The sequence below is a fragment of the Gekko japonicus genome, unplaced genomic scaffold (assembly GCF_001447785.1).
Source record: "Gekko japonicus isolate JY-2015 unplaced genomic scaffold, Gekko_japonicus_V1.1 scaffold319, whole genome shotgun sequence".
In the NCBI taxonomy this organism is placed as follows: domain Eukaryota; kingdom Metazoa; phylum Chordata; class Lepidosauria; order Squamata; family Gekkonidae; genus Gekko; species Gekko japonicus.
The window spans coordinates 689130-700890 of NW_015160218.1; the positions used below are offsets into that span (position 1 = coordinate 689130).

General features: G+C 47.5%; 1 pseudogene; it reads left to right on the forward strand.

Moving 5' to 3' along the window:
* The first annotated feature begins 7616 nt into the window (after window positions 1-7616).
* Window positions 7617-9674, forward strand: LOC107110104 (annotated as a pseudogene).
* The last annotated feature ends 2087 nt before the right edge of the window (window positions 9675-11761 follow it).

The window sequence follows — 11761 nt, forward strand, 5'->3', positions numbered from 1 at the left end:
GTTTTCTACCCCATTTTCTCCCCCTCCGTCCTCCCTCCAGCTGGAAGTTTTAGGAGCTGAGCCACGCCGTAGGTAAATATACCCCACCAACGATACTCCTGCTAATGCAACCGTGCTGTGATATCTAACTTGCTTTTCTTAGTTCTTGTGTGTTTGTGTGGTTTTTATTATTATTCTTGTGTGATTGAACTATATCCAGTAAAGAAAGCTTTGTTTTACTTCTGTTTCGTCTCTTCATTGAAATGCACCAGCATAGCCCATCCTGCGTAGACACAGACCTGAATCCTGATTATTAAACTGTTCCAATTGCCTCTCCTAAAGAGCAATTCGGCTAACAATCTGTCTTTTTTGTGGTGTGGCATAGTTGTGTTATTGGGTTTGTATCTTTTGAAGGGGAAGTGATGTGTTGTGAGTGAGGACATATTTTACCTCAGAATACACCTGGTCGCATATGCAACTGACAGTTCCAACTCTCTCGGGGGGGGGTGGAGTTTGAGGTGTGGAATGGAGTGAAGTCCAATCAGCTTCCATATGCAAATAACCCTGAAACGCTGGCCCAATCAGAGAAGAGTAGCCTAGGCTGCAGTGGGTGAGAGAGACACCTTGTGATTGACCAATCACGGAGCCAACTGATTTTGGAGTGCATAGAATGTTGCCAGACAAAAATGCAATTATAAAGTAAAGGTTTCCCTTGCTCGAAAGCTAGTAGAATCTGATTCTAGGGGGCGGTGCTCATCTCCGTTTCCAAGCCGAAGAGCCAGCGCTGTCCGAAGATGTTTCCGTGGTCATGTGGCTGGCATGACTAAATGTCAAGGCGCACGGAACAGTTACCTTCCCGTCAAAGTCTACTTGTAGTTTCTTGCTTTCGAACTACTAGGCTGGCAGGAGCTGGGGCCAGAGACGGGAGCTCACTCCGTTATGTGGCACCCGGGTCTCGAACTGCTGAGCTACAGACCTTTCAGTCTGTAGCTTCAGTGTCAACCTCTGAGCCACCGCGTCCCCATACATAAACACACACAGAGTAATCTGTGATCTATCCTGACCACATAACCAAGAAAATTTATTCTGAATTAATGAGAAGCATTTTTTGAGCCAGAGAGTGACCACAGATTTGGTTCAATTTCACCTGACCTCACACTACTCACCTTCACATCTCAGCTACTGTTGCTTCATCTAAAAATGAATACACTTTGCTGGAAACAGTATAAGCGTAGACACTGAATTAATGAGGAACTTTTCAATGTTTACTGTCTGTTTTAAAGTTTCGTCCATCCAAAAGGAGGGGAAAAAGGAGAGACTTCCTAGAATTAATGTGACAATCTAAACGAGCTCTGTAAGGATACAAGAAATCTATCAAGAGACTCTAGCAAAAGCCTACTTATTTGTTAAGGAAGATATAGCACATGCTGTCTATACCCAGAGCATTTCTAGTTAACTGACGATGACAGTGATCCATTTTGTGAATGCCTTCAGGGTTGCATGGATCTATCAACTGGATTCCATATTGGAAGGCTGCGACATGTGTCAGTTCTGCAACTCAAACATTTTGTCTGATCTGATCTTAGGATCGCCAACTGCCTGGACAAAAAAATGGCCTGTCCCTTTAACAGAGTCTTGATGGGGTATTTTTTACCTCCATGCCGTGAAAAGCTTCAACTGCTCATTCCCGCACATTAAGCCTCTGCGAAAGGGACCGGACATTTTTCACCAGGCCAGCTGGCAACCCTAATTGCATGACAAGCAGCACTATAGATCTTGCTTCTAAATTACTACCAGCCCTGAAGTGGACATGTGCCCAATGCTCCCTCTACGCGGTGGCGTCTTGTGAGCAAAAATTCTACTCTGAGCTAGTGGCATTAAAGCTGTGAGTGAGCAATTTGGCTGCTGCATCAATTAGTTTGCTCTGGAGCCATCCTTCCTGAGCGAAGACAAAAATGTGTGAGCTAGAGGCTAAAAAACGGTGAGCTGACGCACACTAATTCAGCTTAGAGGGAACACTGCATGTGCCTGCAGAATGTTTGAAGGTTCATGTACATACATCCTTGCAGGATCAAGGCCAAACATTATCAGCTCTCTAGCAACACCACAAACTGAAGAAATGTCCTGGGGGGAAATGGAACAAAAGCTAAGTTGTTGTTCCTGAAAGATACCAGGAAAACTCCAAAGTTCTGAAATAAAATCCAGTTTTGCGTTCACACTCTGACCTTCTCAACTTTATTTGCTTAGGTTTAAGACTCACAGGTTTCAACAGGGTTTCCAAGAAACATGCATAGGATCACAACCAAAGGTTCATTTTCAAGTGTCTCTCTGGCCCCTTTCTGGGATTTCAGCCTGTCAGTCCAATGTACCTTGACCTTTTCGATCCAACACCTGAGCTTTTGTTAAGGCTCACCATTGGGATAACAAGAGTGCCACGAAAAGCTGAACACAATTCTAAACGTGGCTCTGTAATTCCACTGCTAGTCTGCTTTCTATTCACTCTTATCTAACTACAAGAGGCCAGGAACTGAGCTCAATGCCCCATAAAGCAAATACACCACATATCCTGCTTCATTCCCAGATAGCACACTTTCCCACCTTAGTCTAGTTCTTGCTGGAAGACAGGAAGCAAGGATGTGAGCATGTCCAGGTAACTTTCCCATCTCGTCAGACCTCAGACGCTAAGCAGCCCTGGTTAGTATTTGGAGACCACCAAAGAATACGAGGGTCACTATGCAGAGGCAGGCAATGGCAGACCACCTCGGAACTTCTCTTGCCGTGAAAACCCAATGGGATTACCGTAAATCAGCTGCAACTTGAGGGCATTTTCCACCACCACCAGAAGCCCCGTCTGGTTGCTAATTAAGGATGTATCCACCTCTATGGCAGGACTTCTATACCTTTAACAACTTACAGAACAGACAGGAATACAACAGCAAAAGGAAATGCTTCCACCATTGAAAGGGTTGCCAACAAGGCCTGGAAAAACTGCTCTGCCTTTTTAACACAGACTTAATGTGTATGTAATATTCCATTAAGCCTCTACTAACGGGACAGTTCTATAGGCAACCCTAGGTGGTGAATTTACAAGTGACATACAGCTGTTATGAAACCCCCACGGGCGGGGGGGGGGGGGGGAGAAGAGGCAACTCTGTTACTGGCCCCAGATGCCTGAGTATGATGCTCTTCGGCCACTAGTCAAACTCATATCTTTCCTCTAATTACTTTGACAGTCTCTTCCCCCTCCGAGGCCATTTTTTTCACAATAAAATGGTGGTCACCCTTTTAACACCTAATTTAGTACCCGCAGAAATGTTTCTTAGACAACCAAGTATATCAACTTGAACTGAATCACGAGGGAAAGTACAGAATTGTAGTATCTTACTGGGAACAAGGTATGGAGGCTACTGCCTCTCTTCTCGGAATTATCTCCCGCCATGATGAATGGTGTTTACTTCCAAGGCAGTGCGCAGGAGACTGCAGCCTTAATGTAGCCGCTTTGGGCTAGAAAACAGAAAAGTCATTAGAGAGATCAGATTATTCACAGCAACGTTATGTACAGTGAACCTCTGCCCCTTTAAAATCTGTTAACAGCCAGCCAACTGATTACCTAAAACAGTTCAGTCATCCCATACTCAGTCTTTATTAATTATATATTTCAGCTGCGGAACTGTGTAGAGCTCAAAAGCTCTCTGCACGCTAATGATCACATAGTCACTGTAGAAAACCTTTAAAATAAACCGATATCCCAGCTGGCTACCCTTCCTTCCAGTCCTATACTAACAAAACTGCAGAGTACTGTTTCAATGACTGAAGTAGAGCCAGCATTGTATACTGGTTAGGATCAGAACATAAGAGCCCTGCTGCATCAGACCAGTGGTCCATTTAGTCCAGCATCCTGTCTCATGCAGCAACCAACCAGTTCCTCTGGAGAGCCAACAACAGGGCACAGAGGCCAGGTTGTCTTCTGACACTGTAATTCAAAGGTCAACTGCCTCTGAACACAGAGGTACCTTTTAGTCACCACTAGAGATGGTGAGTAAAAATGGAAATTTTCGGAAAAATTGAAAAAAATGCTACATTAGCACTTCTTTTTTCTTTTCAAGATTGAAAGTCATTCTGTTACTTTAGGAACATAAAATATGACTATGGACATTTTTACTTGGCATGAAATTATCACAACTAGCATATTAAAAATATAGTGTATCCAAACAATTACTACAAACAGAATACCAACCCACATGCAAAAACAAAACTGAAACCTTTTTTTGTGACAATAGCACCTCCTAAAGGAAGAAATGCATTTTGTTCTTGCATTGGAGAGTTCAGTTTGTAACCTAGGACTTGCTTGTCCTCAGTGCACAGAAATTAGATCAATCTGATACCATACATATTTTTTAGAAATGATTTGGAAAATATTTGAACACCTTGTCCTGAAATACAATCATGTTAATAACATTCCATAAGCAATTTTTTTCTTGCCTTTTTTCAATTTTTCCAATTTTTCGGGAAAAAACAAAAAAGGCTTCAGGAAAAAACAGTTACTCCCACTCCCCCCCCCCAATTTTTTTCCGTTGCTAGCCATTTAAACCTGTGAGGTGGGTCCACCTTTCAGCTATTAGGTTTAAATGGCTGAGAGCCATTAAACCCATTTATTTCACTCCTCCCCCCTCCGTTTATGTACATATTAAATGACTGTCAGCCATTTAACCTTTCCCGGGCAAACCCCCCCCCCCCAGTCATGACTTCCCAACTGGCCAGTTTGGTTTGAGGCATTTTTGGCTTTGTTCAGGGGCCGTCCCCAACTGGAATTTTTAGGTTTGTGCCCATCCCTAATCCTGAATCTACTGCCCATCAGCTTCATTGGATGCTCTCAAGTTTTAGCATGTCAGATTAGGTTCTACGAGACTCATATTCAAATCCCTATGGGGCCACAGAAGCTTGCAGGATGGTGTTTGGCCAATCATACCCTCTCTGCCTAACCTACCTCACAGGGCTGATAAAATGAAAGAGGGAAAGAATGTAAGCTGCTCTGAGTCCCCATTGTGGAGAAAGGTGGGGTTTAAATGAAGTAAATAAATACATAAATACAAATAAATTGTGGGTTTTTGAAAAGTTTGTGGGCATGTCTTCTTAAGAGGAAGGGCTTTAACTAACAGTACATCCAAGCAGATGTACTGTTGAGGATTGTTGCATAATGATGCAGTCCTAAAAATACTTATCTGGAAATAATAAAATAAAGTTGGATTTAAGTCTGAATATACATTAATACATTAATACATTAAGAGCTGTGGTGGCTCAAGTGGTTAAGACGCTGAACTGCAGGCTGTGGAAGGTCAGTAGTTCAGCAGTTCAAGACCCGGGTGCCGCATGATGGAGTGAGCTCCCATCTCTAGTTCCAGCTCCTGCCAACCTAGCAATTCGAAAGCAAGAAATTGCAAGTAGATAAATAGGTACCACTTCGGTGGGAAGGTAACAGAGTTCCGTGCGCCTTGGTGTTTAGTCATGCCGGCCACATGACCACAGAAATGTCTTCGGACAGCGCTGGCTCTTCGGCTTTGAAACGGAGATGAGCACCGCAACCCTAGAGTCGGATTCGACTGGCTTTCGAGCAAGGGAACCTTTACCTTTTTATACATTAATAAGCTTGCACTGCAAGGCTACAATTACTTAGGATCAAGCTCCTTTGAATGCAGTGGCACTTCTGAGTAAACATGAAAAGGACTGGGCTGTATAAACTGCACTGCATGACTAATATTCCTGGACCTGGATGCCCTAAGCTAGCCCACTCTCATCAGATCTTGGAAGGGAAGCAGGGTCAGCCCTGGCTAGTGCTTCGATGGGAAACCACCAAGGAAGACGAAGCACTCTACACAGAGACAAGCAATGGCTAACCACCTCTGGACATCTCATGCCTTGAAAACCCTACAGGCTTGCCATCTTAGCTGCAACTTGACGACAAAAACCCCCTTAAAATGGCTAACATTGCGAGACACCCTTTTAAAAATTCTCTTTCATTTATATGCTAACAGTATCTTGTTATAATATTTCAATACCCATTCGTTATATCCTTTTAATTAATAACACATAGCAATTATGACTTGAAAAGATTCTTTCCTATGCATGCTTCCGTGAAATCCCATGCACGTTTACTAGGAACTAAATGCCACCCTGCTCAATGGGATAACTCATAGGTAAGTATGTGTGGTACTGTAGGTCTGCTCCCTGAACTCTGTGGAATTCATTTCTTAAACACATTTAGAATTGGCCTATTAAATTAATTACCCCAAATCAACACTGGATTAGATTGTTGACCACAATGTCATCACTACTCAATCCTAATTCAAATGCCACTTTTGATTAAAATCCTCTTTTAAAAAAAATAATAATAATAATCTGTGATTAGTAGACTGAGTGATTAATTGAAATGCTTGGAGCACTTTTTTGTTTGCTAAAAGGAATGAGCTGTTTAATGTTCACTTGGAAAGGATGTGAGTCACCCTTCAACATGAATAGAAGTATTCCAAAATCCAGTTAGGATTGCCAATGCCAACTTTAAAGTGGAGTCTGGAGATCTGGAATTACAGCTGATCTCCAGACTACAGTGAACAGTTCCCCTGGAGAAAAAGGCTGCTTTGGAGGGTGGACTCTATGGCATTACATCTCCCTGAAGTCCCTTCCCTCTCTAAACCCTGCACTCCCTAAGCCTCATAAGAACATAAGAGATGCCAATGTTGGATCAGGCCAAAGGCCCATCCAGTCCAACACTCTGTGTCACACAGTGGCCAGAAATACCAGTGCCATCAGGAGGTCCAGCAGTGGGGCCAGGACATTAGAAGCCCTCCCACTGTTGACCCCCCCCCCAAGCACCAAGAAGACAGAGCATCACTTGCCCCAGAGCCCCTAGCTATACCTTGGGGCTAATAGCCACTGAGGGACCTCTGCTCCATATGCTTATCTAATTCCCTCCACCCTCAAATCTCCAGGAATTTCTCTACCTAGAATTGGCAACGCCTGGTGACCCCCCCCCCCCTTAACTATAAGGGATTCAGCCAGGTCTGCGTGAATTCTTGCATTCCTTGGCACTGTGGTTGGGACTGAGTGGATCCGGCAAGAAGGGGGAACCTGGAAATTCCTGAAAATCACTCAGGAGATACTTGGACGTGTCAGCTTGGCTCCATTCTCGTGACATCTTTAAAAGGGGCGCATTCAGAAGCGACACATTCAGCAAGTCACGGAGGCCCCTACAAACAGAAAAGCGGCGGGCAACGTGAAGGCTGGCCGGAGTGGGCTATAGTATCCACTGAGTTCAGACTGAACTAACCTCCCCCACCACCACCCGCCGCCCGGTGTCCAGTGAGGTTTCTTCCCCGCCAAGCGGGCACAGGCCTGCAGCCTTAGCTACCCCGAGGCAGCCCTTATGACGCAGGGCCTCCGGGACCGGCTGTCGGGCAGCCCGGATGGGCCGCGGCTCTGACCGGGCCATGCGCAAGGGTGCCTTTTACCACCAAGCGCCACTCGACCGCGGCCTCCTGCCTTGGGTGGCAGCGCGTCCGCCACGTCCCTTCTTCTCTCGCTTCCCGCTCCTGCCAAGGATCGGGAGGGCGCCCCCCGGGCCGCTCCGGGCGCCGTCGGCCATGGCGAGGCAGTTCGGGGCCATTCACACGGGCATCTATTTGGAGATCAAGCGGAGCGACGGGCGGATCCACCCGGCCCTCGTCACGGCGCTGCACGAGGACGCGGGCAGCGTGACGGTGGAGTGGATCGAGGACGGGACCAACAAGGGCAAGAAGGTGGAGCTCGGCCTGGCCTTCGCGCTCAATCCCCATTTGGCGCCGCCGCCCCTAGCGACGCCCACCCCGCCCTCGGACCAAGGGGATCGCCCCAGCCCGCCCCTCAACTGCGTCGTGGCCCCCATCGCGAAGGAGAAGCCGAGCGGGGACAACGCGGACCGCGAGCCCAAGACGCCGGGCAGGGAGAGCCCGGGGGGCAGGGAGAGCCCGGGTAGGGGCAGCCCCAGCACCGGCCGCAAGTCGCCCTGCGTGCTGGAGGTGGAGGGCCTGCGCGAGCGGCGGGAGAAGCGCCGCCTGGAGCTGCTGGAGCGGCGGGCCCAGCGCGAAGCCGGCACGCGCCACCCCCACGCCGACCTCATGGCCATGATCGACGACTACCGCGACGCCTTGGAGCGGGGCGGGGCCCAGAGCTCTCTCCCGGAGGCCGGCCGAGGCCCCGGCGGAGGCCACGCCCGCAAGATCTCGGTCTGCGTGCGCAAGAGGCCGCTGAGCCAGCGGGAAGCCGACCTGCAGGACGTCGACGTGGTCACCATCCCCTGCCCCGACGTGGTGATGGTGCACGAGCCCCGGCAGAAGTTCGACCTGACGCGCTACCTGGAGAACCAGACCTTCCGCTTCGACCACGCCTTCGACGAGGGCGCCACCAACGAAAGCGTCTACAAGCACACGGCCCAGCCCCTGCTGGAGACCGTCTTCCGAGGGGGCAGGGCCACCTGCTTCGCCTACGGGCAGACCGGGAGCGGCAAGACCCACACCATGGGGGGTGACTTCTCCGGCAAAAGGCAGGAGTCTTCCAAAGGGATCTATGCCATGGTGGCCAGGGATGTCTTCGCCATGCTGCAGGAGCCCACGTACAGGATGCTGGAGCTCCAGGTCTTTGGGGCTTTCTTTGAGATCTACTGGGGGAAGGTCTACGATCTGCTCAACTGCAAGAACCAGCTCAGGGTGCTGGAGGACAGCCGACAACAGGTTCAGGTGGTTGGGCTGTTGGAACAGGAAGTGGTCCGTGTGGAGGATGTGTTGAAGCTCATTGAGAGGGGGAACGGGTGCCGGACCTCTGGGCAGACCTCCGCCAACACCCATTCGTCGCGAAGCCACTCTGTCTTCCAGATCATCTTCAAGAGGAAAGGGAGACTGTATGGGAAGTTTTCCTTGATTGATTTAGCTGGCAACGAGAGAGGAGCAGACACTTACAGTGCAGACAAGCAAACCAGGCTGGAGGGAGCGGAGATCAACAAGAGCCTCTTGGCGCTGAAGGAATGCATTAGGGCCTTGGGGCGCAATAAAGGCCACACTCCGTTTAGAGCCAGCAAGCTTACCCAGGTGCTGAGGGACTCATTCATAGGGGAAAACTCATGCACTTGCATGATTGCCACCATTTCCCCTGGGATGAAGTCTTGCGAGCACACACTCAACACTCTGAGGTATGCCAATAGGGTGAAAGAACTCACCCTGGACCCAAACGCTTTCAAGCCATTCCAGCCTATTGCGCCCAGACCTGTCTGTCAGCCTGATGACTTGGCAACATCATGGACCATCCAGGGCTTGCCTGAGACAGACGAGTTCAAAGTCTTCTGTGTTCAGAAAGAGGATCAGGTCTCACCGCAGTCCCTTACGTTTGTTAGCAGACCAAAAGTCCAGAAGAAGAGGAAGGGGGTTGATGAGGGAATGCTGGTAGAGGACCACCAGGATTCTCTCCGGTGGCTAAAAGCATTCCTCAACATAGCTGAAGAAATAGACTACGACATAGATTTTTATGTAGCACAGTTTGAAGCCATGCTCACCAAGAAGATTGCCCTTCTGTCCGGGATCCAAGATAAATTGAAATCTTTCCGCTCAGATCTTTGCAATGAAGAACTGGGGAATGGGCACGTAGTTGTGAAACGATCTCGTGTTCTGTGAAGGGAGATGAAAGGAGGATTCCATTCCTCGTAAGCCTAGCTATGTCAGTTTTACAGCAGAGTGGGACCTACCCACTTTACAATTCGAAAGCTAAATCCTTAAAATCATATATTGGCCTGAGTGTAGTGTTTAATTCTGGGTCCCACACCCCCTTTCCCAATGAATGCCATCTGTGTGAGCAAAACCGCCCTGAGGTGTCCCTATTGCTTGGGGGCTCCATCCCCCCACCCGTCCTCTTCCACATGTATTTTGCTTCCTCTGGGACTACTAGAGGGAGCAAAACACATGGGGGGGGTGAACCGTGAAGCAATAGGGACAAACGAGTGACAAAAGGGACAGTGCAGAAGTGGCCTAGGTGTTTATACTCTCCTTTTCTCTACCTTGAAGACTCCCAAAGTGGCTTGTGTTCACCTTCCTCTCCCCACAACAAGCACTTTGGGAGGTAGTTGGGGCTGAGAGAGTTCTGAGAGAACTCTGACTGGTCCAAGGTCACCCAGCAGGCTTCATGTGGAGGAGTGGGGAATCAAACCCGGTTTTCCAGATCAATGCTTCCTCTAAACTGTGGAGTCCTGTGAGCCAAAATTCTGCTTTGTGAGCTCCTGGCATTAAAGTTGTGAGCAAGCGATTTGGCTGCTGCGTAAATTAGTTTGCTCTGGAGCCATCCTTCCTGAGCTAAGACAAAAATGTGTGAGCCAGAGGCTAAAAAACGCTGAGCTAGCTCACACTAACACAGCTTAGAAGGAACACTGGTCCACATTAGAGTCCCTTGCTCTGAACCACTACATCATGCTGGATCTCAAGGTGAAGGAAAGGTGTTCTTATCCAAAAGCAGCTTACAACAATGTAGCATCTATCTATTGATCATATTCTTTTTTTTAAAAAAAATGCAGCTTTTGCTCTGGGTTTCCCAACCTCCATCTGAGAGTGATGTGCTTGTGCTGTCTAGGCCTTTGATCACTTTTGCACACCCTGTGATCCCTGAAGTTAAATAGCCGCATATTGTGACCTGCTTGATGTCTGCTCCCCCCCCCCCCTTTAAATTCCAGACTCTAAAAGCAGAGAGGTCATGAAACCTCTGCAGAGAAGAACTTACTGGTGATCCCCAGCCCAAAAAACATCTGGCTGTCCTTGACCAGAGCCAGGTCATTTTCAGCCCTGGCTCCGACCTGGTGGAACTCTCTGTCAAATGACATCCATGCTCTGCGGGACCTAACGTAATTCCGCAGAGCTTGTAAGAGATGTTCCACCATGTTTTTGGTTGAGGACCATGATGGTTTCCATCTTGTTTGGTGCCTCCACTTCTTGCCTCCACCCACCCCCATGAGGCAATGGCACACTTTGTAGTTTTTAGCACCATCTAGAAATGTCTGTTGTATTTTCCTATTCTTTTAAATCGTTTATTAATTCATGAATGTGGTTTTATTATTGTATACCGCCCTGAGCCTTGTTTGCACTGGGGAGGGTGGTCTAGAAGTTTAATTTATAAATAAATAAATTAATAAATAAATAATAAACTTCTGCTGGGCTGGCTTTAACATATTTGAACAGTAGCTATCCAGATAGTTGCACCGACTCTGACCGGGAACACCAGGAAAAAACAAAATGTCGTTGTTCTGTGAAAGAAAATGGAGGAATACTAAGTGTTTCGTATATAAGCACACTTCCTTAAAGCAGCTATTTGTCTGGCTTGGCTTCCCAAAGAAAGAGTAAGCAAGGTCCATTAAAACATGTGCGTAGAATTCACTAACTATAGAAGTCACTCTTCTGTCTTCTCACTATCATTTGACTTGTGGCACCAGCCATGTATCCACTTGAATCTTTATTCCTTTAAAAAAGAACACTGCCCAAAGTCTAGTATACGCACTGTTGCAAAATTTAATGATGTAGTCTTTGCATGCTCTCTAATCACCATTTTTTTTAGGCCTGCACTGGGAAATGTGCATTTTCAATGCTCTCTGTGTAGCAGGACTCAAGGTCATAGCCAGAAAGGGAAGCTTTCAGTATCCTTTTTTCTTGAGTCAGATGAGGTCTCCTTTTTTTTGCCACTGATACAAGAAGCTGCCTCACTTATTTGTTTTATTAACAGC